At 39.7% G+C, this 22,276-nt stretch overlaps 1 protein-coding gene across 4 annotated transcripts in view; it reads left to right on the forward strand.

Moving 5' to 3' along the window:
* LSAMP (limbic system associated membrane protein) overlaps positions 1-22,276 on the forward strand; it is a 650,003-nt gene that overhangs the window by 582,043 nt on the left and 45,684 nt on the right. The window lies entirely within an intron of this gene.

Here is a 22,276-nt window from a genome sequence, read left to right on the forward strand (position 1 = left end):
GCTGTGATTTATGTCATAGAGTGTTCTGCCTATGTGTTCCTCTAAGAGTTTGATAGTGTCTGGCCTTGCATTTAGGTCTTTAATCCATTTTGAGTTTATTTTTGTGTATGGTGTTAGGGAGTGTTCTAATTTCATTCTTTTACATGTACCTGTCCAGTTTTCCCAGCACCACTTATTGAAGAGGCTTTTCTCCACTGTATATTCTTGCCTCCTTTATCAAAGATAAGGTGACCATATGTGCATGGATTTATCTCTGGGTTTTCTATCCTGTTCCATTGATCTATATTTCTGTTTTTGTGCCAGTACCATGGTGTCCTGATTACTGTAGCTTTTTAGTATAGTCTGAAGTCGGGGAGCCTGATTCTTCCAGCTCCAGTTTTCTTTCTCAGGATTGCTTTAGCTATTCAGGGTCTTTTGTGTTTCCATACAAATTGTGAAATTTTTTGTTCTAGTTCTGTAAAAAATGCCAGTGGTAGTTTGATAGGGACTGCATTGAATCTGTAGATTGCTTTGGGTAGTAGAGTCATTTTCACAATGTTGATTCTTCCAACCCAAGAACATGGTATATCTCTCCATTTATTTGTATCATCTTTAATTTCTTTCATCAGTGTCTTATAATTTTCTGCATACAGGTCTTTTGTCTCCTTAGGTAGGTTTATTCCTAGATATTTTATTCTTTTTGTTGCAGTGGTAAATGGGAGTGTTTTCTTAATTTCACTTTCAGATTTTTCATCATTAGTGTATAGAAATACAAGAGATTTCTGTGCATTCATTTTGTATCCTGCTACTTTGCCAGATTCATTGATTAGCTCTAGTCGTTTTCTGGTAGCATCTTTAAGTTTCTCTATGTATAGTATCATGTCGTCTGCAAACAGTGACAGCTTTACTTCTTCTTTTCCGATTTGGATTCCTTTTTCTTTTCTGATGCCTGTGGCTAAAACTTCCAAAACTATGTTGAATAAAAGTGGGCAACCTTGTCTTGTTCCTGATCTTAGTGGAAATGGTTTAGTTTTTCACCATTGAGGACAATGTTTGCTGTGCGTTTGTCATATATGGCCTTTATTATGTTGAGGAAAGTTCCCTCTATGCCTACTTTCTGGAGGGTTTTTATCATATATGGGTGTTGAATAAGAGGTAAAATCTCTTAAAGATTGTTGTGACAGAAAGAAAAAGAGGAGAAAAGGAAATTAACTTTTAATGAGTATCTACTGTCTCTGGGCACTATTCATCAGATTCAAAAACAAGGAAACTAGAACATCCCAAAGTAGTGAATATCTACAGTTAAAGCAAATTTGTTATTATTAATTAATTGTTATTAGTATAATGGTTTCGTAAATAGTTACGTCCTCTTTACATTTTAGTATTGTCTTCTTATGCTTTGTTGTATCTTGCCAGCACATTGCCGTTGGTGTAATACCTATCAAATTAAATTCTTTACTATATTTTTTATTCTGAGGAGCTGGTACTCATTACAAAGGGGAGGCACCCTTCCTGTATTTGTTGTCTCTCTCTCTCTCTGTAGCATGAGATAGAGTTCAGCTTTATGAAGAACCTAAGGATGTCAATTGCCTGATTGTATTTGGCTTTTCACTTATTAGTCCTTTGTAAGCTCTTCAATGGTTTTGAAACTATGTGCTAAAGAACACTGATATTCCAGAAACTGAACTTAGTGGTTCTGCTGCTAAAATAGAATATTGGCATTCTTTTACTGATTCGTAGAAGGAAAATATTACTGAATAAAATATAATTTTATTGATTGAAGGTTGTCCCATAAAAAATTCTCAAATTTTTTGATGTCTACACCATTTTTTTCTGAATTAAGATCTAACAATCCAATGTAGGTGTAGGATAAATACAAAATCACATAATCAAATATTTAGCTTCTTATATTTGGATTATATTATTAGAAAAAGAGTACTATGATTATCCAGTGCTCTGCTACCTGAAAACTTTTGAGAACTTAACATCCTGGATTGTAATTTGGAAAAGTTACTTGTGTCTTATCCAGAAAGGAAATTAAATCTATACAATTAAATTTATTGAAATTACTTTTAAACTTTCCTTCAGCTAAACTTCATTTTGAATATGTTTGCCTCAAGTTTTATATTTTCAACTTCTTAATGGAAAATATATTTTTTCCAGGTTAGGGAATAATTCCACGTTCCTGCTAACCCAAATTCTGTCACTTACCTTTCGCCATTTGTCCCTGAATATATATGTTTTACACACACACACACACACACACACACACACACACACACTCTCTCTCTCTCTCTCTCTCTCTCTCTCTCTCTCTCTCTCTCTCCTTTTCTTCCAAATACCTTTCATTCTTAAGGTGCTTTAAGATATTCCAACTCTGACTCCTTTATGGAAAGAGGGGTAGATTGCTCAGTGACCGGTGATTGGATTGTGGAAGGGGGACGTCAGACATCTGACAGTTTTGGAATTGTGTTCTTTTGATTAGCAAGAATCTAATCTTGCCATGCTCTAACCAAGGTATAATTAGAACATGCAGTTCATATGTAGCCAGCACCCCCTTTTCCCAGGCCAATGGCTGATAGCGCTCATCTGTGACAGCGTTTAACAGTCCTCTAGGTAGACATTTCATTAGATAAGTGTTGAACATAGGGACAAAACTTTTTCATTATCCCTGATGTGCAGAGAGTGATTTGATAACCTGCCCTTAGACCACCTGGAACTATATCAAGACCAGGGATATTGGTTAAAAAAACTAAAATAAAATAAAATAAAAGGTTTTAGCCTCCAGTCTTTTAAAGAAGACTAAAGTTTATTGCTATGTTGTCAGGAATGACCACTCCAAACTTTTGTGACCCTTAATCTTTCCGATACCCAGCCACGTTTGCAGTCATATGCTCATCTATTCACTTACTCTCAGAAGTATAGAAAGATAGGTAACCGCTTCTCAGCATGGTGATTTTATGTCACATCCGAAGGAAGTCTTTTTGTGAATAGGCTTAGGTTCAACCAACCAAAACGAACCTATCTGCCCTGACTGCCAACAGACTGATTTTTGTAGTTATCTGTGAGTCTACTCTAGGCTGTTGTAATTCTGATATTTTCTTCCTGCTCTTTTTCTTCCACATGGTCTGATTTGATGGATTTCTGCCTATGATCTCCATGTGCCACACTCTATTGCCTTCTTGTTTGCTACATGACTTCCTCCCCATGCTTTCCTGCCTTCACATCTTCCCTGTGGTCTCCTCTGCCCCTGAACACAGCAGGTCGGACAGTGTTGCCTGAGAGCCACTACTAAGTTTGCCTTCAGGTGAAACCATCTGTCCAAAGGTGGTGATTTGAGGTGCTTAACTTTTTTCACCTTGAAATAGCAAGGTCTTCTAGACCAGGAACCTAAAGTTTCATCAGTACATGTTATGTTGAGATATCAATATAATCGGGTTTAGCGTTCTGGAAACCAACAGTATTTTAGAATAATATGCAAGGAAGGGGAGGCTGAAGAGATGTGAGAGCCTAGTGATTTTTTTGAAGACATTCCAAGACCTCCTGCTTAGAATTTACCCAATTATCTTCTGAAAACTTGGATATTATTGCTCTCATCAAGATATGGATCAGCAAGTTTAAAAGACCACCTAACATGACCTCAAGTGAACCCAAAGACTGTTAGCGTGTTTTATACCTATTCCAAGATTGACTTATTTATAGATATCATAAGCCATGACCTTTTAATCCCTATCTGCAGCTAATTTCACACCAAGGCTTAGATATTGGTGAGAATGATTTTCTGTCTCAGTGTTACTGCCAACATTTAGACGCACTAAGCCAGAGCGTATTCAGTGTGGTATTGAACTGTGACTCCTCTTTCCCTAGCAGTGCCCTTTTCTTCCAGTCCAATCCTTCCAGTTCTTCAGAACCTCTTCCCACAGCTACCTATCCTGATTGCCTGCAGGCTGACAAGTCCCTTAGATGTTCATTGAGAATTAAGACATTAGCTGATAAAAGGTATAACCACGTGCATTGATATTTACATTGTAAAAGGAGTCTTAATGGGAAAATAATTAAGCTTTAATGTTTGATATCTTTGAGACAATTTATCCTGCCTGGCAGCCTGTCAAATCTCACCACACAGGCAGCCCCTGCTTTGCATCACCTTATCTGCTTACACCTCACGCTGGCCACATGTAATTTCAATGTAACTCTACAGCAAGACTACGAGATTACGAGGTAGGATAACTCAGAATCCTATGTAACATGATCCAAAGAAATTAAGTCTCTCATCTGTTTACAAATTAATTTACTCTTAGAAGATCTTCTAATCCTTGATAAGGCCAGCAGCCATCCATCTGTCATTCTTCAAGTTCATGGATAGCTTATCCACTGATCAAAAGTGCTTTTATAATAAAATTCATGCATAATGGAGGTAGGAAAGGCAGTTTGCATTTCCTTGTCCAACTTTGCATGTAAATGACCTCTTCTTTGTGATTTTTACAATATGAAAATCTAGCGATCATGCCAGGCAAAACACAATGAACTGCAGGAGAGAGAGAGGAAAGTAAAGGACAGCAGACAATTGGGCTGGGACCTAGGCTTTTAGAGTTCCAGGCAGGCCAGCAAGTAGTCAGCATTGGCTTTTATCAGGAACCTAGTATCTAGTACTTCTACGCAAGATGGAAATTAGTCCTAGGAAGAGAGCTGAGACTTTTAAAATATGATCTAATGATTAAAAACACTAGGGTCACACAGACATCTTGGCTCTGCCATTTACTCTCTGTGTGATGTTGAGCAAGTTTCTTAACTTTGCTAAACTTAAGTAGCTTCATTTGTAAATAAAAATTAAAAAATATGCCTATGTAGACAGATGAACTAATGTATGTAAGGAGCCCGAGTGTCACAAAGTGGTACTAACAATAAGAGGAATTGTTAGCTCAGTGATGGGACTTGAGTGTCAAGTTCAATGCAAAACATTGATTCTTCTCTTGATAATTCAGCTTTTCCCCTTCGATCTCCCCTGACGTAAAAACTGGATTGATCCCAAATCCCAGGTGAAGGTTAAACCTGTCAGCTGCAGTTAATTGAAGTCCCTTGAGAGAAGAAAGGGATGTGCCTCTGAATGTCAGACTACTAAGATCAGCTGCGTGGGTACCAAATGTAGGTGTGCCCAAGCATCACCTCGGGAGCTTTATGAACACATGGATTCCTGGGCCTCATCCCAAGCGGTTCTGACTCATTAAGTCTGTGTAAGGGCCCAGTGATCTGCCTGTATAATAAGCTCCCAGGATGGTTCTTACATAGGTGGTCTATGGATCACACTTTGAGACACACTGGAATAGATGCTGGCAGGAACTGAGATAAGCTGATCACTACACCTGGGCACAATATTTGCACAATTTTTCTAAAGTGAAAACAAAAGGGATAAAACATTGATTCACATAGCTATTTTTTTAATTTCAAAAATAGCAGCAAGAGTTTAAAAATTTGTCGAGCAGACATGATCTTCTGCAAATATCTGATGCACGAGGCCATTTGGAAAGGGTATTGAGTAATGTATTTGACAGCATATTTGACTGAAGTTTATGAAATACACAGAAAATGTGTTCGAAGAGGTAATTTTTAATAGTCTTTATAAAAAAAGTCTATGGTCTCCCTTCAGTGAAGCCATTTCTAGGTAATAATTATGGTCCAAGTCACCTGCTTTCTAAATATGTGATCCTTGGATAGACTCCAGAGCCTCTTAAATAAATGGATAGTAGCATACTGAGTAGAGAGGCTATCTCAGTCAGTTCAGGCTGCTATAACAAAGTATCAAAGACTGGGTGGTTTAAACAACAAATATTTATTTCTTATAGTTCTGGCATCTGAGAAGTCCAAGATCAAGATGACAGCAGATTCAGTATCTGTTGAGAACCCATTTCTTGGTTCATAGATAGCAGTCTTCTTCCTGTGTCCCCACAGAGCAGAAGGGGTGAGAGAGCTCTCTGGGGTCTCTTTTATAAGGGCACTACTCCCATTCATGAGAACACCACCCTCATGATCTAAGCATCTTCTAACGGCCCCACATCGTAATACCATCACACTGAGGGTAGGATTTCAACCTATGAATTTTGGGAGGACACATTCAGTTCCTAACAATATGTCTTGTAATTATCAAGTGTCTTCAACAAGCATTTGACAGTTTTGAGATTGAAATCCCTTAGCAACTGAATTTCTGTATATACAGTTATCTTGTGTGGTTGCAGTGAGATCCTTGTAAGGTAAGAATGGGAAGTGAGGGAGGAAAACCTTTTAAGCAGACTGATCAGCTTCCTAGAGTGAGACGAAATGGCTTCAGCACAGGGCTGGGAAATTGTCTGATATAAATAAATGATTGAGTACATTTATGTGCTTGGTTGAGATACAAAGTTCTGTGCTATATACTGTGGAAAAAATTACTGAGCCTAATATTTTTTATATGACAGGTATTAGTACTTGCTCTCTCCATCCATAAAAGGTCTCTATATAGATCCTATAAATTGTATACTTTTAAGGAAGTAATTTTGTGGTTCTTACCTGTTAGGCCCTGGGAGGCCTAAGCCAGTAGTGAATTTAGAAGTTCCCAGGGAGAAAAAAAGATAAGCTGAGTTTTGCTTGGGCTAAAGGAATATAAAAGAAGAAACACACTAGAACAAAGGATGGGTTCTTTCTACCTGATACCTGAGACTTCCTCACCTCTTCTGGAAGACTCATAGTTCATGTCATTATGGAAAATCAGGTTGGGATTGTTCTCAGAATATGCAGATCCGATGGCTGTGATGATAGCAGGGCACAGAGATTTCTGGGTAGTGGTGCTGCATCAAGGCTAGTAGGCTATTAATCAGTGATAGAAAGAGAGGATTTAGAAGCCTCCAGCCTCAGAAGAATGGAGTTATTGACAACTAGATTATGGGTCAAGTTCATAGTCTAGCCCTACTTTAGCTCCAGCTGGGGACTGGAGTGCAATCTTGAGTGCCAGCAACAAGGACCAAAGAGCAGTCAAGCAAACTGGTACATAGAGTGGAGAACAGGAAAGAAAAGGTTTCTGACTGTGCATACAGGTGCCTTCCACCTTCAGGGTCAGCATGGAAGTCCAGACCCCTCTCAATAGTGGGCAGAGAACTTCTAATAATTGGCCAGGCTCGAGTCTCACTGCTTCGGGGCGGAGTGGGCTTGCAGGTCACAATTCTTTAATAGACACAGTGCAGGAGGTAGAGTAAAACAGACAGTACCCACGTACAGTCATTAAAACTCCTTATTGCCAAGCTAATTAGAGAATTGCTCTGATTTTATGTGGTATCAACTTCCTTTCTACCATTCCTCCTGGCATTTGGTATTGGTGTCTTATTTTCCTATTAATTCTTCTTTCATTATGCCAGAAATAGAAAAATCTCAGAGATTTTCTTTTTCATTATGAGAAACCTGCCCTGAGGATACAGCCACAAGGGTGGGTATGTCTTTCCCCTGTACTGAAATTATTAAATCCAATTCCATTTTTAAGAAACTTTTAATATAAAAGTAACATATGATCTATGTCAAAAATTCAAGCAGTATAGCAGGGCATAAAATGAAGAGAAATTCCAACCACACACTTCTGGCTCTCCTAATTCCATAATCCAGAAGTCAGACTGTTACTAATATTGGGTAGACATTGTGTATATGTAAGCAAATGTGTTCAAAAGCATATATATGGAGATTAATCCTTTGTCAGTTGCTTCATTTGCAAATATTTTTTCTCATTCTGAGGGTGGCCTTTTTGTCTTGTTTATGGTTTCCTTTGCTGTGCAAAAGCTTTTAAGTTTAATTAGGTGCCATTTGTTTATTTTTGTTTTTATTCTCATTACTCTAAGAGGTGGGTCAAAAAAGACCTTGCTGTGATTTATGTCAAAGAGTGTTCTTCCCATGTTTTCCTCTAAGAGTTTCATAGTGTATGGCCTTACATCTAGGTCTTTAATCCATTTTGAGTTTATTTTTGTATATGGTGTTAGGAAGTGTTCAAATTTCATTCTTTTACATGTACCTGTCCAGTTTTCCCAGCACCACTTGTTGAAGAGGGTACCTTTGCTCCATTGTACATTCTGGCCTCCTTTATCATAGATTAGGTGACCATAGGTTCATGGGTTTATCTCTGGGCTTTCTATCCTGTTCCATTGATCTATATGTTTGTTTTTGTGCCAGTACCATACGGTCTTGATTACTATAGCTTTGTAGTATAGTCTGAAGTCAGGGAGCCTGATTCCTCCAGCTCCATTTTTGTTTCTCAATATTGCTTTTTCTATTCGAGGTCTTTTGTGTTTCCATACAAATAGCAAAATTTTTTGTTCTATTTCTGTGAAAAATGCCATTGGTAATTTGATAGAGATTACACTGAATCTGTAGATTGCTTTGGGTAGTATAGTCATTTTCACAACATTGATTCTTCTAATCCAAGAACATTGTATATCTCTCCGTCTGTGTCATCTTTGATTTCTTTCATCAGTATCCTATAGTTTTCTGCGTACAGGTATTTTTACCTCCTTAGGTAGGTTTATTCCTAGGTATTTTATTCTTTTTGTTACAATGGTAAAAATATACAAACAGCTCATGCAGCTCAATATCAAAAAAACACAACCCAATCAAAAAATGGGTGGAAGACCTAAATAGACATTTCTCCAAAGAAGACATACAGATGGCCAAGAAACACATGAAAAGATGCTCAACATCACTAATTATTAGAGAAATGCAAATCAAAACTACAATGAGGTGTCACCTCACACCGGTCAGAATGGCCATTATCAAAAAATTTACAAACAATAAATGCTGGAGAGGGTGTGGAGAAAAGGGAACCCTCATACATTCTTCGTGGGAATGTAAATTGATACAGCCACTATGGAGGACAGTATGGAGGTTCCTTAAAAAACTAAAAATAGAACTACCATATGACCCAGCAATTCCACTACTGGGCACATACCCAGAGAAAACCATAATTCAAAACCAATGTTCATGGCAGCACTATTTACAATAGCCAGGACATGAAGGCAACCTCAGTGTCCATCAACAGAGGAATGGATAAAGAAGATGTGGTACAGATATACAATGGAATATTACTCAGCCATAAAAAGGAACGAAATTGACTCATTTGTAAAGACATGGATGGACCTAGAGACTGTCATGCAGAGTGAAGTAAGTCAGAAAGAAAAAAACAAATATCATATATTAACGCATGTATATGGAATCTGAAAAATTTGGTATAGACAATCTTATTTACAAAGCAGAAATAGAGACACAGACTTAGAGAACAAATGTATGGATACCAAGGGAGAACGGGAGGGGTGGGATGAATTGGGAGATTGGGAATGACATACATACACTATTGATACTATGTATAAAATAGATAACTAATGAGAACCTACTGTATAGCCCAGGGAACTCTACTCAATGTTCTGTGGTGACCTAAATGAGAAAGAAATCCAAAAAGGAGGGGATATATGTGTACGTATAGCTGATTCACTTTGCTTACAGTATAAACTAACACAATATTGTAAAGCAACTATACTTCAATAGAGAAAGCATATATATGAATATATGCATTTATGTATGTATATAACTTAACACAAAGCAGATGTACTTACATAGTATTTTATAACAAATATATCTTTTATATGAGTAGATAGCATTATATTACATGAATGAAATTTTCTTAAGTGAATGCGTTTCTATGAAAAGCATGACACATAGTAAGCACGTAATAAATACTAGATATAATAATGTGAAATATTTTGTGATAATCTTCTCCTTGCTTTGGTTTGTAATTTTACAATTATACAGCATTCATGGGGGGAAAAAATAGGTTAGTTTTGCTTGTCTGTAACTTTCATAGGAGAGGATTTATACTGTATTGATTGTTTTATTTATTTCACACCATATTATATTTGGGAGATTGCCCATGTTGCCACATAGAACTGTCGAATTTTCTTTGCTATCTGGTATTCTGCTATATGAATATGCCACAATCTATTTACCCTCTACACAGTGTGGGTGCTTCCAGTGCTGCTACGAATATCTCTGCACATAGTAGTGGAATTGCTGGATCATACGCACATCCTCAGCTTTAGTAGATATTGTCAAACTGTCTCCCAAAATAGTCAGTTCAGCCTGCTGACTTTGAAATTTCAACTTTTTAAGGAGTTTGGCCCTTTTATGTGATATATATTTTAAATACATTTTTCATCTTATTATTTATGTATTAACTTTGTTGATGAAGGTTTTGTACTGTGGAAAATTTTTTACTTTTTATAGGTAATCAAACTAATAAATCTCTTTTTCTTCATGGCTTCTGTGTTTTATGACTTGCTTAGAAAGGTGTTCCCTTCTTCAATATTATCAAACTCTAGCCTTTTCTTTTAATACTCTTATAGTTTAACTTTTAATTTTGAATCACTTGACTTACCTGAATTTGTTTTGGTGAGTAATATTTTTTTTTCAAAATTGGAATAGTCTGTTGTTTCCAACACGATTCTAGCAACAATAAGAGAAAAGATAATTCAATAAGTAGTTAATTACAGTATTGACATACAAAACTATGTTTTTTCTAAATGTGACTAATACCAGTTAGATAATGACAAAAGAACCCTATTCGCTAGAAATAAGAAAATATAAAATATATGAGAATAAGCCTAATGCAAAATTCCTAAGACTTAGGAAGAAATTGATGGATAAAGAAGACTTAAATGTGGTATCTTATTCTTGCATAGAAAGAATCAAGATTGTAAAGGTATAGATTTAACCTATAAATCTAATATAAACCCAATAAAAGACCAAATATTTAGTTTTTGTTTGATTTAAAAGATGAGTCTAAAGTTCATGTTGAAAATGATAGGTGAAACCAATCAGGAAAATACTGATAAATGACTATTCATCTCTTTCATTAAAATGTATTAAAAGCTATGGTAATTAGCATAGTAAGAGATTGGCCTAGAAATAGTCAAAAGGAATCCAAAAACAGAACAGAATCAAGAAACAAACCAAGTTGTAATTAGGAGTAGCATTTAAAATCATTGAAAAATAAAATAAAATAAAATAATTGAGAAAATATGATTAATAGTAGTACTAGAACTAGTCCAATTATATATGAATATAATTCCTGAAGCCTTTAATCCATTTTCCACTCATGTGCAATAAAGTCAACTCTTTCCAGAGCTGTTTAAATGTATCTATCCCTGATGAGAATGTGAGTTCCATAAGAGTTAGGAATAATATGTTTCATCTACTTCCTCTGTTTCTTGTACTTCCTGTTTAAATTACTGGCTGGCACATGGTAGCAATAGGTACTTGTCAAATGACTGCATATAAATGTACTTGGAAGCCATGCTCTACTCTTCAGATCATAATCCACTTGCATATGTATTTTTAAGTATTTAGGTCTTATTATACCAAAAATGAATATTTTGAATTGTTATTCTTATTCAGCATTGAGTTGCCCCATCTCTATCCCCTTTACTCCCTTGATGTTAATTCCTACTTTTTGTCTATAGTTATCTTCTTCCGTTTATAAAGATCTCAGAAAATAAATGAACAGGTAAAGAAATGAAGTGTTAAAAAATAAGTAGTTTTATTCTTCATCTATATCCAGTTGTTTAGAAGAAATCTCCACTTGCATGTCCTTTAAGCATTCAAATTCAACATATGAAAACTCATTTTATGACCCACCTCCCCACCACATAAAAATATCACCCAGTCCACAAATCAGTCAAACCAAGAATTTCGGGGGTCATCCCTTTCCCTCACTTGCCACTTTAATTAGAGTTCAGTGTGTGAAAGTAGCGCCCACCCATCAGGCTAAGGCAGTCTTGTGGGCTTTCTTCATTTCAATCATTTAAACCACTGTGGTGGCCTTTTTCTCTCCCCTTGTTTTTATTTAAAAAGAAGTGGAGGAAACATCCTTACGCAGTGCTTTTTAAATGAAGTGACTTGTCAAGTCAGAGGCTGTGGCAGTAATCTGAAATGCAGTAAATTTAGCGACTCTCACTTGCACTGACAGCCTGTCATGCGCTTGAAACGTAAATAGCAGTGGAGACAAATCGCTGCTGTTTTCTTATTAAGCGTTGGCCCACTGGCCTGGTAACGTAGCCTTCCAGGAGCGCCTGGGCCCAGCCTGGGAGGGCGAATGCTTTCCAGAGCAGGCGCAAGGTGCCTGCAGGTCTCTCCCACTCCACCTCTCCAGTGTACCCGCAACGCTGTAGCCAGGACCCTCACTCCCACTGCAATCCATCTGCTTCACAGAGAGACTGAAAAACCCCAGCCAGGATTGACGGGTGCTGGTCCCCAAACTGAACGTTGATGGGGTAATTCCTAATTCATACACTTTGGTCGAAAAGCAAGAAACAAATTGCCAGGCTCCTTACCTGCTTAAACTATTTTATCTCTTTCTTTTTTCTTTTTTTTTTCCATTTTCATCTTATTCACTGGGTTTTTATTTTTTAATTATTTTCTTAATTGAAATATAGTTGATTTACAATGTTATGTTAGTTTCTGCTCTTCAGCAAAGTGATTCAGTTTTATATATATATATATATATATATATATATATTTTTTTTTTTACATTCTTTTCCACTATGGTTTATCACAGGATATTGAATATAGTTTCCTGTGCTCTACAGTAGGACCTTGTTGTTTATCCATTCTACATATAACAGTTTGCATCTGCTAATGCCAAACTCCCAGTCTATCGCTCCCCTCCTCTCCCTCCCCCTTGGCAACCGCAGGTCTGTTCTCTGTGTCTGTAAGTCTGTTAAGCCATTTTCTTTTCTGGCCTACCCCAATCCCTATCCCCTATTTTTCTCTCCGTTACTTGTTTACTGACTCTAAACAAGAACAGGTCTCTAAACTGGATCGAAAGGTTCTTTCAGCAGTGAGGCTAGCTGAAGAAGTGAGGCTGAGATTTGCGGGAGAGCCCCACTAAGGTCACTGCAACATCAGGCCTGGGATGAAAGGACAGAGGGCCAGATGGGGTCATCACCTGCTTTCTTTTAATTACCTTTCAAAGGCTTCTCGGCAGCCACAAAATTATGCCCAGCAATCCTTGCACAGTGCAATTGCCCTGCTGAGTTTAACACATTCACTTACAAAATGCCAATTGATTTATGTGACTCTTGAAAACAGCAACTGCTGCTCTCATCTCTCTTGATATTTAATCCTCAGCCATGGCAGAATCGCTAATGATAGGTCGTGGAAGACCCCTACAGTTCTGATGACAATGGTGGAAGATCTTGTTTGTTGCTGCCTCTGACCAGCAACTCTAATCTCTGCCTCACCCCCTTCTTGGGAAATAGTCTAGAAAACAATCAACACCTGCAGGAATTTTTATACCTATTTTATTCCAAAGGAGTCTACTAGGTATTTTGGGGGTTTTTTGTCCAGTTTTACCTCTTTGCCTCTTTTTCCCCTCATCCCAGAATAATAAAAAAGAAGACAGTGAGGGCTTCCCTGGTGACGCAGTGGTTGAGAGTCCACCTGCCGATGCAGGGGACACGGGTTCGTGCCCTGGTCCGGAAAGATCCCACATGCCGCGGAGCGGCTGGGCCCGTGAGCCATGGCCGCTGAGCCTGCGCGTCCGGAGCCTGTGCTCCGCAACGGGAGAGGCCACAACAGTGAGACGCCCGCGTACCGCAAAAAAAAAAAAAAAAAAGAAAAGAAGAAGACAGTGATTCCTTGCTTTATGACATGATGCTACATGATACAAATGTTCTATAGTCCCTACTATGGTGGCTTGAATTACTACCAATGTATATATTCCATGTTTAATCTACATTTAGCCCTAGTCTTTTGGCAGCTCTATATTTTTGAGTGCCTATGAAATGCACTCCCCGGGATATTTCAACCTGATACCAACCATGTCAAGAATGAAACTCATTATCTTCACGCCAAAATAAGCACTCTATCCTGATTTTCCGAATGGTACAAACTGCATTCAAACCCAGGAAGTCACTAGCTTTCAACATACATGCTGTATTTAGGATACATTTCTTTATACCCAAAAAAACTCAAGTGGACTACAAGAGACCCCAGGGTAAGTGAGGGTCCAAGGATGTGCACACATTCCCTTCTCCTGCCCTCATAGACATTGCCACTCTTTCCCACTGAGCCTAGACTCTACCTCAGCATCCTTCTCAATGTCATGCTCCAGGTAGCCACTGCCAGTTAGTCAGGGTTGATGATGACTATTTGACAACCTTGAAGAGCCATCTCCACTTTCACAGCAGTTCACAGGGCAACTTATTACAATACATGTTGGGACTCAGTGCCAAGAAACTCGCACCAAGAGTAAGTGGTGTTGATATACAAAGGACTTTAAACAAATAAAATTTCCATGGAATTCCATGCTTACACACCCTGTTTTCTCAAGAAAGGAAGTAAGGAAAGATGGAAGGAAGAAAGCTTAAAACAAATTTTTTTTTAATTTTATTTATTTATTTATTTAATTTATTTTTTGGCTGCATTGGGTCTTCGTCGCTGTGCACAGGCTTTCTCTAGTTGTGGTGAGCGGTGTCTACTCTTCGTTATGGTGTGCGGGCTTCTCATTGCAGTGGCTTCTCTTGTTGCAGAGCACAGGCTCTAGGCACGTGGGCTTCAGTAGTTTCAGCAAGCCGGCTCAGTAGTTGCGGCACGTGGGCTCTACAGCACAGGCTCAGTAGTTGTGGCGCATGGGCTTAGTTGCTCCACGGCATGTGGGATCTTCCTGGACCAGGGATCGAACCCAGGTCCCCCACATTAGCAGTCGGATTCTTAACCACTGCACCCCCAGGGAAGTCCCAAATTATTTTTTTAAATGTCATTTTACTCAATACCTTATGGGAGCCAGAAGGCTCCACTGTGTCTTCACTGGGATGCAGAGATACTGAACATAGCAAATCCAGAATCTTCACACCACCCCTCACACACTAGCCTATGTCCTGCTGTCATATCACGCTGCTCATTTCTCCTGCATGGAGAAGTCTATTTCAGGCAGGATAACCAGATTGCCACACCCTTTTACAATTTGCTGGCTCTGATTCTCTCCACTTGTGTTTTTCAACTTCCTAAAATTTCACTCCTCCCAGTAAGTCTTTCCTAATATAAGTGCATTCTACACCGTTCCTGTAGCTCCTTTGCTGTTTGTTGGCATTCATGTGCAACCATCATTTTATATTGTTTTTGGAGGGACCTCTATAAAAAAGTGAGTGAGTCTAAACTTTTAAATACCAGCTTTTTTCTCATGTATTGCTTTATTTATTTCTCTTGATGAGGAAGTTAAGTAGACAAATCTTATAAAAGCTGAAGGCTACCTTTTTACTTTCTTTATGTATAACTGAGCTACACTGTTTTGGAAATTCCCCAAGTGTCCCATTCTCAACCTCACATGTATATTCAGAAGACAGAAATAGAGCAGATTCTGAGAGCTAAGAATTCAGCTAACTAGAATCTCTAATAATAAAAATAGTCATGCCTAGTTGGGAAAATGGGCTCCAAAAGTCAACAGATCTGGTTTAAAACTGTGCTCTTCCTTAATATCATTATAAACTCAGGCAAGTTCCTTAAAGGTCCTCTCTAAACCTGGATTCCTCCTCTTAATGGTATTGTGAATTAAATAAGATAATGTCTGAGTCGTTTAGCAAAGTACCTAGTGTGTGTTTATTAAGTGGTAGCTCCTTCCACCCTTCCTCCGCAAAATTTCTTGAGCACTCCAGCATCCAGCATCATGCTGTGCACTAGGGGTACGATGATGAGCAAAACCAGATGTGGTCCCTACAATGGAAGGTTAGCTGTCATCGGTAGAGTTCCCCTTCAGAGACTAAACATAGGGGATCTTAATTCCAAACGTAGCATCTACAAGGGCAGAACAGTTTCTGAAAACTGACACCAAGTAGGGGATAATGATTAAGTATGAGTACAGTAACAAAATGCCACGGCCCAGGACTGAAAAGGATGTGTGGATGGCAGCTTCCGGTTGGATGCCGAGCTCAAACTATGTCAGCTAGCTGACTTTTTTTTTTTTCTTGCGGTACTCGGGCGTCTCACTGTTGTGGCCTCTCCCGTTGCGGAGCACAGGCTCCGGACGCGCAGGCTCAGTGGCCATGGCTCACGGGCCCAGCCGCTCCGCGGCATGTAGGATCTTCCCGGACCGGGGCACGAACCCGTGTCCCCTGCATCAGCAGGCGGACTCTCAACCACTGCACCACCAGGGAAGCCCCAGCTAGCTGACTTTTTGCATGTGAAAGCAAAAACACAAACCGTAATGAATTGGATCTTTCTGGATGCCAGGACATTCTTCATTTGGCCCATATTCATTCATAGAGCCAAAGCCAGTTGTGAATCCTTTCTGGCATTGTGCTTGCCTCTGATTTCTGGGTACTAACTACACCCTTTGGGGCTACAGAAGGCATGGGGCCAATTTGCATAAACCACACCCTCTTGTGTCTTACTATTCAAATAGGGAACATTTCTACAGCAGAGTAACCAACCCCCTCCCTTCCATGTAGGCTCAAATATCTTAATAGTCAAATGCCTCTGTCTCTAGAGAATTCTCTATTATAATCATCCTCATTGTATCACTTCTCTCAGTCTTTTCCCCCTCATTCTCTTCAATACATTGCTCTCCCCTGTGTCTCCTTATTCCCCTGTGATTGCTGCTCTGACAACTGTGTCCACTGCCTGCCCCTTCCTTCTTTCAATCATGGATCATTTACCACTCTTCACCCCTCCCTTGATGGGTGATGAGAGGTGGGGATGAGAAGCGGTTTCCACTTTTGGACAGAAAAGTTGTCAAACACTAAAGGGTCTCTCAGGTGGGATATGACACCGAGAAACAAAAACTTCAAAGGATCTAGAGAGAGACATGGCTGGAAATATAAAAAGTACCTCATCACAAGTATTTTTTCTAGATTTCTTGTGTTTCTTTCTCTCTTCCTTTTTTTAGCATGTCTGTACAGAACGTGATGTGCAAAAAAAGTAGGGAAAGCAAAAACAGGAACAGGTGAGTATGTCCTTAGGCTAAAAAAAAAAAAAAAAAAGAACGAAAACATGAAATGTACTGTAAGAACAGAAACTTGTTACAGTATTTGAAGTTAGCATAGGAAACTTCAAATGGCATCATTGATTTGCGATCCTTTTTTCTTTTATTTTTAGAGGTAGAAGTTCATAGCTGGCTTTTTCTCACCCTCTTCACCCATCTTTCTGACCACAGACTCACAAACACACACATACATACGTATATAGCCTACAAGACAAGTGCCACTTCTTTGCTTTTCATTCATCTGTATATGTGTTTGTATTTATAGCCAATGTGTTTACAGTCACTTATAAAATATTCAAATTTAGGTGAGTAAAGGGAATGTCAACCCTGTTTAAAACCCATGCTCCCTTCTGTAAAAAGATGATCTACAAAGACATTATAAGACTCTTCTCAGAATAGTGGAGAAAAAATGCTTCATCTATTTCCTAATATATAAGAATCCTTGGGATTCGACTTTAAAGTCATAAAACACTCAAATTTAACAAGTTTTCTAAATTGCATTTCCTGGATCTCAGATAAAGGAAAAGAAAGACAGATATCATAATGATTATTAGGGTAGCAGTCTTTTTTTTTTTTTTTTAATTCCAAATACGGTGTTGGATGTCATACCCTGGAGAATTTTCAAGAATAAGCCTGCTGTGTTTAGTGAGCAAATATTTGGGTGTTAGTGAATTGACATGTTGTTTCCTAAAAGTTAGAGTGAATGGTTATATGTAAATAAATAGCTGTTAGTATGTATGCGTGTGGTTGCGGGAAGGAGGCGGCAGTGGGAGAGAGAGAGAGAGGAGGAAGAAGGAGAGAATGGGAGAAAGAGAGAGAGAGACCCAAAGGAAAGGTATTTAATTTCAAATGGCTGCTTGCTTCCAGATGCCTCGTTAACCTTGGAAATCTAAATAAATCGACATCTTAGATGTGAACTCTACAGATTTCACCAAAGCACGGTCCTCTGAAGGCACTGTACTCAGAAGGTGGCACCTGGCATACTTTAATTGGCGTTATTCCTGGCTGATTTGCCTCTACATCAGGGAACACAGAAGAGAACACTTTCCTCTTGCCACTAGCTCGAGGCCCTTCTTTCTGACTTATGAAGAAATATTAAAAGAACTAATACGTAGAACTTGAGTAAACAGTGGCTAAGAGGCGATATGTTAATTATGTGAAGAGTTTGAAACGTGCATACACTTAGGAGGATGAGAAATTATTTAGCCTGGTAGCTGAATATTGCCAGGAGACACAAAAGCACAGTAAGCAAAGGGAGATTTAAACTAAACACTAGATCCCAGAACAAATATAACACTCGGCGACGTGAGCAAGCTTGTGGAAACAGGTTGAGATGTTTAAAATACCAAAATATTGAAATTTGCATTTCAGGTAAACATTTAAATAAGGGCAGAAAATAATAGATAGGAACAAGAGAAGGGCCCACGTTAGCCATACGGCTTTATGCCACCAGAGAATTTACCAACAGGTTGAATGTCAGATTCTGGCCTAAAAGTCTTCTCTTGAGAGAGTATAGGGAGATGGTGACAGGACCCCTGGGTTGAGAACAGCTAGTCAGAGAGAACTGAAAGAATGGCAAACAGGTGCCCTGATGTGGACAGATACATGGGAGCCAAGGGAGAGGAGCAAGAGGACCTGAATGCATTTTAAAATTCTGCGGCTCAGGGGCTTCCCTGGTGGCACAGTGGTTGGGCGTCCACCTGCCGATGCAGGGGACACGGGTTCGTGCCCCGGTCCGGGAAGATTCCACATGCCGTGGAGCGGCTGGGCCCGTGAGCCATGGCCGCTGAGCCTGCGCGTCCGGAGCCTGTGCTCCGCAACGGGAGAGGCCACAACAGTGAGAGGCCCGCGTACCGCAAAAAAAAAAAAAAAAAAAAATTCTGCGACTCAAGATTAACGTGGTGTATTCCATGCCTTGAAACAAGAAACTGCAGTTGATCAGATGAAAGGAACGGCGTTGTGCCCATTTCCACCTGGGGCTCTGCTGGTGTCTGTACACCTTTTCCTGAAATAATAAATCTGCATAGCAGATACATTCTCAGGGCATGGCCAGAGATGCCCCGCCCAGCATTTCCACAGCAGAGTACTCAGCACACCCGTCCTTCCCCAGTAAAAGGGTGTTTTGTTAGGATCATTAAAAGGGAGTGGCTTTATACGCCAGCTTCGATTACAGAAAGAACAGAAGGTACGGAAAGTACCTTTCAATACTTGGTTCTCTTAAGCTAGATGATGTGTTGAATCTGACTCTAGTTTTTGCTTGTGTTTCTTAGTTCAGTTCAGCTAACTCAACAAACATTTGTTGAGTAATGAATCTGTGCCAAACTCTGTGCTGTGCACGGGGATATTGCAAGACACAGTCCCCGAGGAATTTATAGTCTGGTTCTTTGACTTTCTAGCAGCCCAAAAGTATCCCTTTCCTCTCAAATCACTGTGGATTAATGAGAAATGCTCAAGTGAACCAGGAGAGATAATGTGTTGTGAGTAAAGTCTCCTGTGGGGGCAAGAAAAATAGACTAGCTTCTTGGCACTTCTTGTGCCAGGATAAGAGTTTCAAATGAAGGGTCCAAGAGATAAAGGAAGAATGACAAGGGGCCAGAGGTATTGTTTAATATTTTAAATTTTTGTCAAGATTGTTGGATGAGGGAAGACCGGCTAGTTTCTTTTACCTTTATTTGGTTTGCATCTTGAAACTCCCCTGCTTTAGTGAACCAACTGTGCACATTGTATGCTGGAGATAAAGGTGGCCATCAGCGTGCAGGAGAGCTAGCATGGGAGAAACAAAAATGACCTTTCTGCCTTATGGGTGGGGCATTTAATGGAAAACTCCCCCTTCATCCCCATGTAGTATTGGGGGAAATTCTTCCTAGAGACATGAGATTGAAAATTCATCCCACGAAGATTTGTTTTATTATCTGGTTATCGGGAAAAAATGAGACGATGAATACCTACATTGGTATTCATGTAAGAATCCGAGGTCCCAAAACCAATAAATATTACTTCATTTTCTCTAGTTCATCTTAATGTCTACTGTCACAGGTGCCAGCTTCCCAAATGGGTAGGGCCTTGGTTGTTGCTAAAAAATCATCATTCCCATGCCTGGAACTGGTTTATACCTTTCAGAAATTCAAAATGCAAGGTAGGGATCCATTACCCAGCATTTCTAGGTATTTCATGTGACGTGAAAAGAATTCAGTGTTATTAGCCATCTCTAAGAAGATTATACTCCTTCTCCCTTTCTTCTACTAACAACGCTGTACCTACCTAGGAATAAAGTTGATGGATGCAGAAGCAGGGCAGGGCAGAAATCCTAAACCATTCTGAACTCATCTTTTACTCATTTTTCATCATAATCCACCATTATTCTCAAAATCAATAATGCTGTCTTACTGTAAATCCCACCTTTGCACTCCAGATTTTTAATGAGCTTTATCCTATTTTGGCCTGCAGTTGTCAATGTTGCCATTTGTCTTCAGGGTATTTATATTTAACTAGAAGATTCTTAGCATCACTTCGTTGGCATGACTCTCAGTTCATAGCTGCAAGTATGCTGGAAAGATCTTTTTTTCTCCTCCAAGTCCAAAGTCTTCCCAGCTAACCCAGTAAAGTGGACTATTACCCTTTCTAAGATTTCTGTTTTCTTTCCTACCACATTCTACTTCTGTAGCATGAGAAGTTGGGTCTGACTACTCGCTTGAGTGTGGAGAAGAAAAAAGGTGAAAACACAGGCAGGAAATAAGATGGCCTATTATAAGTAATATGCAGCTCTACCCTTACAGGCTAATTCTAAAAAGTTTTCAGTAGAAGCATGTGCTAGATAATGTGCAGGACTCCAAACCAAGTAATTATAACTATTGCCTTTTTGTTGTTGGGACTTCAGAGTTTCCTCAAACTACTGTTAGTGACAATTAACAGAAGACTTGAAGCTTGGAGTATTCCTGACAGTTGCGTTACAGAATGTTATCAAAGAGGCCCTAGGTTCGGGCTTCCCTGGTGGCGCAGTGGTTGAGAGTCCGCCTGCTGATGCAGGGGACACGGGTTCGTGCCCCGGTCCGGGAAGATCCCACATGCCGCGGAGTGGCTGGGCCCGTGAGCCATGGCCACTGAGCCTGCGCGTCCGGAGCCTGTGCTCCGCAGTGGGAGAGGCCACAACAGTGAGAGGCCCACATACCACAAAAAAAAAAAAAAAAAAAAAAGAGGCCCTAAGTTTTATTGGGAGCCTAGTTAACAGACTGAGCTGACATATTTAGGCAGTGAATTTGTCTCTGTGCTGGCTGGCTGTTACGTTGATTTGGCCATCAGGCAATTTCCAGAAAAGGAAAACAGCTTGTGGCATGCGAACAGAGCTATTAATTGGTACCATTTAGTGTAGGATGACCAGGAGCAAGTTTTCTTCATGGTGGCAGGACTGTGTTATTTAGCACCCTTCCAGCTGCTCTGTCCTAACCCCACAGCAGTGGGGTTTGTAACTTGAGGATGAGGGAAGTTGAATTTAGCTGATGTCTATAGGCCTTTCTGGCCAAGCTCTTCCCTGCTCAGTCCCCTTTCCTCTTCACTTTCTCTTTCACCTTTTTCTCCCCCGACTCTCCACCTCCATGCCTCCATTTCCTCTCTCTCTCTCTCTCTCTCTCTCTCTCTCTCTCTCTCTCTCCAGAAATAAAGTTTTTTAATCAGGGGAATTAAACAAGCCTGCCTATCTTGACATTTCTTTATGAAAATGGAGACATTTTTGTGCAACTTTCTAAAAAGGGCCTCCAGACCCCTAATCCCAAGTGGTTAAGCCAATCATATTTAGCTCCCTAGCCCTCCCACGTGACAAAATGCACCATCAGCAACACAATCTCTTGGATCTGGTCCAAGGCCTGAAAGTCTCATTGGTGATGTAGTTTGACACTGAACAAGGAAACCATAACTGTAAGACAGGGTTTCGAACATGACCTTCGTGAAGAGAACTCCACATAATCTAGGGGAGAAGAGTGACAGTTTCTCGAAGGGAAGCCACGTGTCCTAATAACAACTTTAGTTGAAAGAGTGCTTTGAAGCATGGTCTAATCGATGATTCAGCACTTCAATGACTGCCCTTCTGACCCCTCTACAACTTGCATGCCCCTCGCCGCGACTCCCACTTTGCTCTAAACCTTTAGCCAGTGACGGATGAGTGTGATGTATAAACACTCCAGCTTCTTGATTCTTGGTCAACACAACTTTGAAGTGGGACCTGTGCTGTGCCCAGATCTCCCTGAGGGATTGAGCTGAGTCGCCATC

This window comes from Stenella coeruleoalba (genome assembly GCF_951394435.1).
Source record: "Stenella coeruleoalba genome assembly, chromosome: 5".
Classification (NCBI taxonomy): domain Eukaryota; kingdom Metazoa; phylum Chordata; class Mammalia; order Artiodactyla; family Delphinidae; genus Stenella; species Stenella coeruleoalba.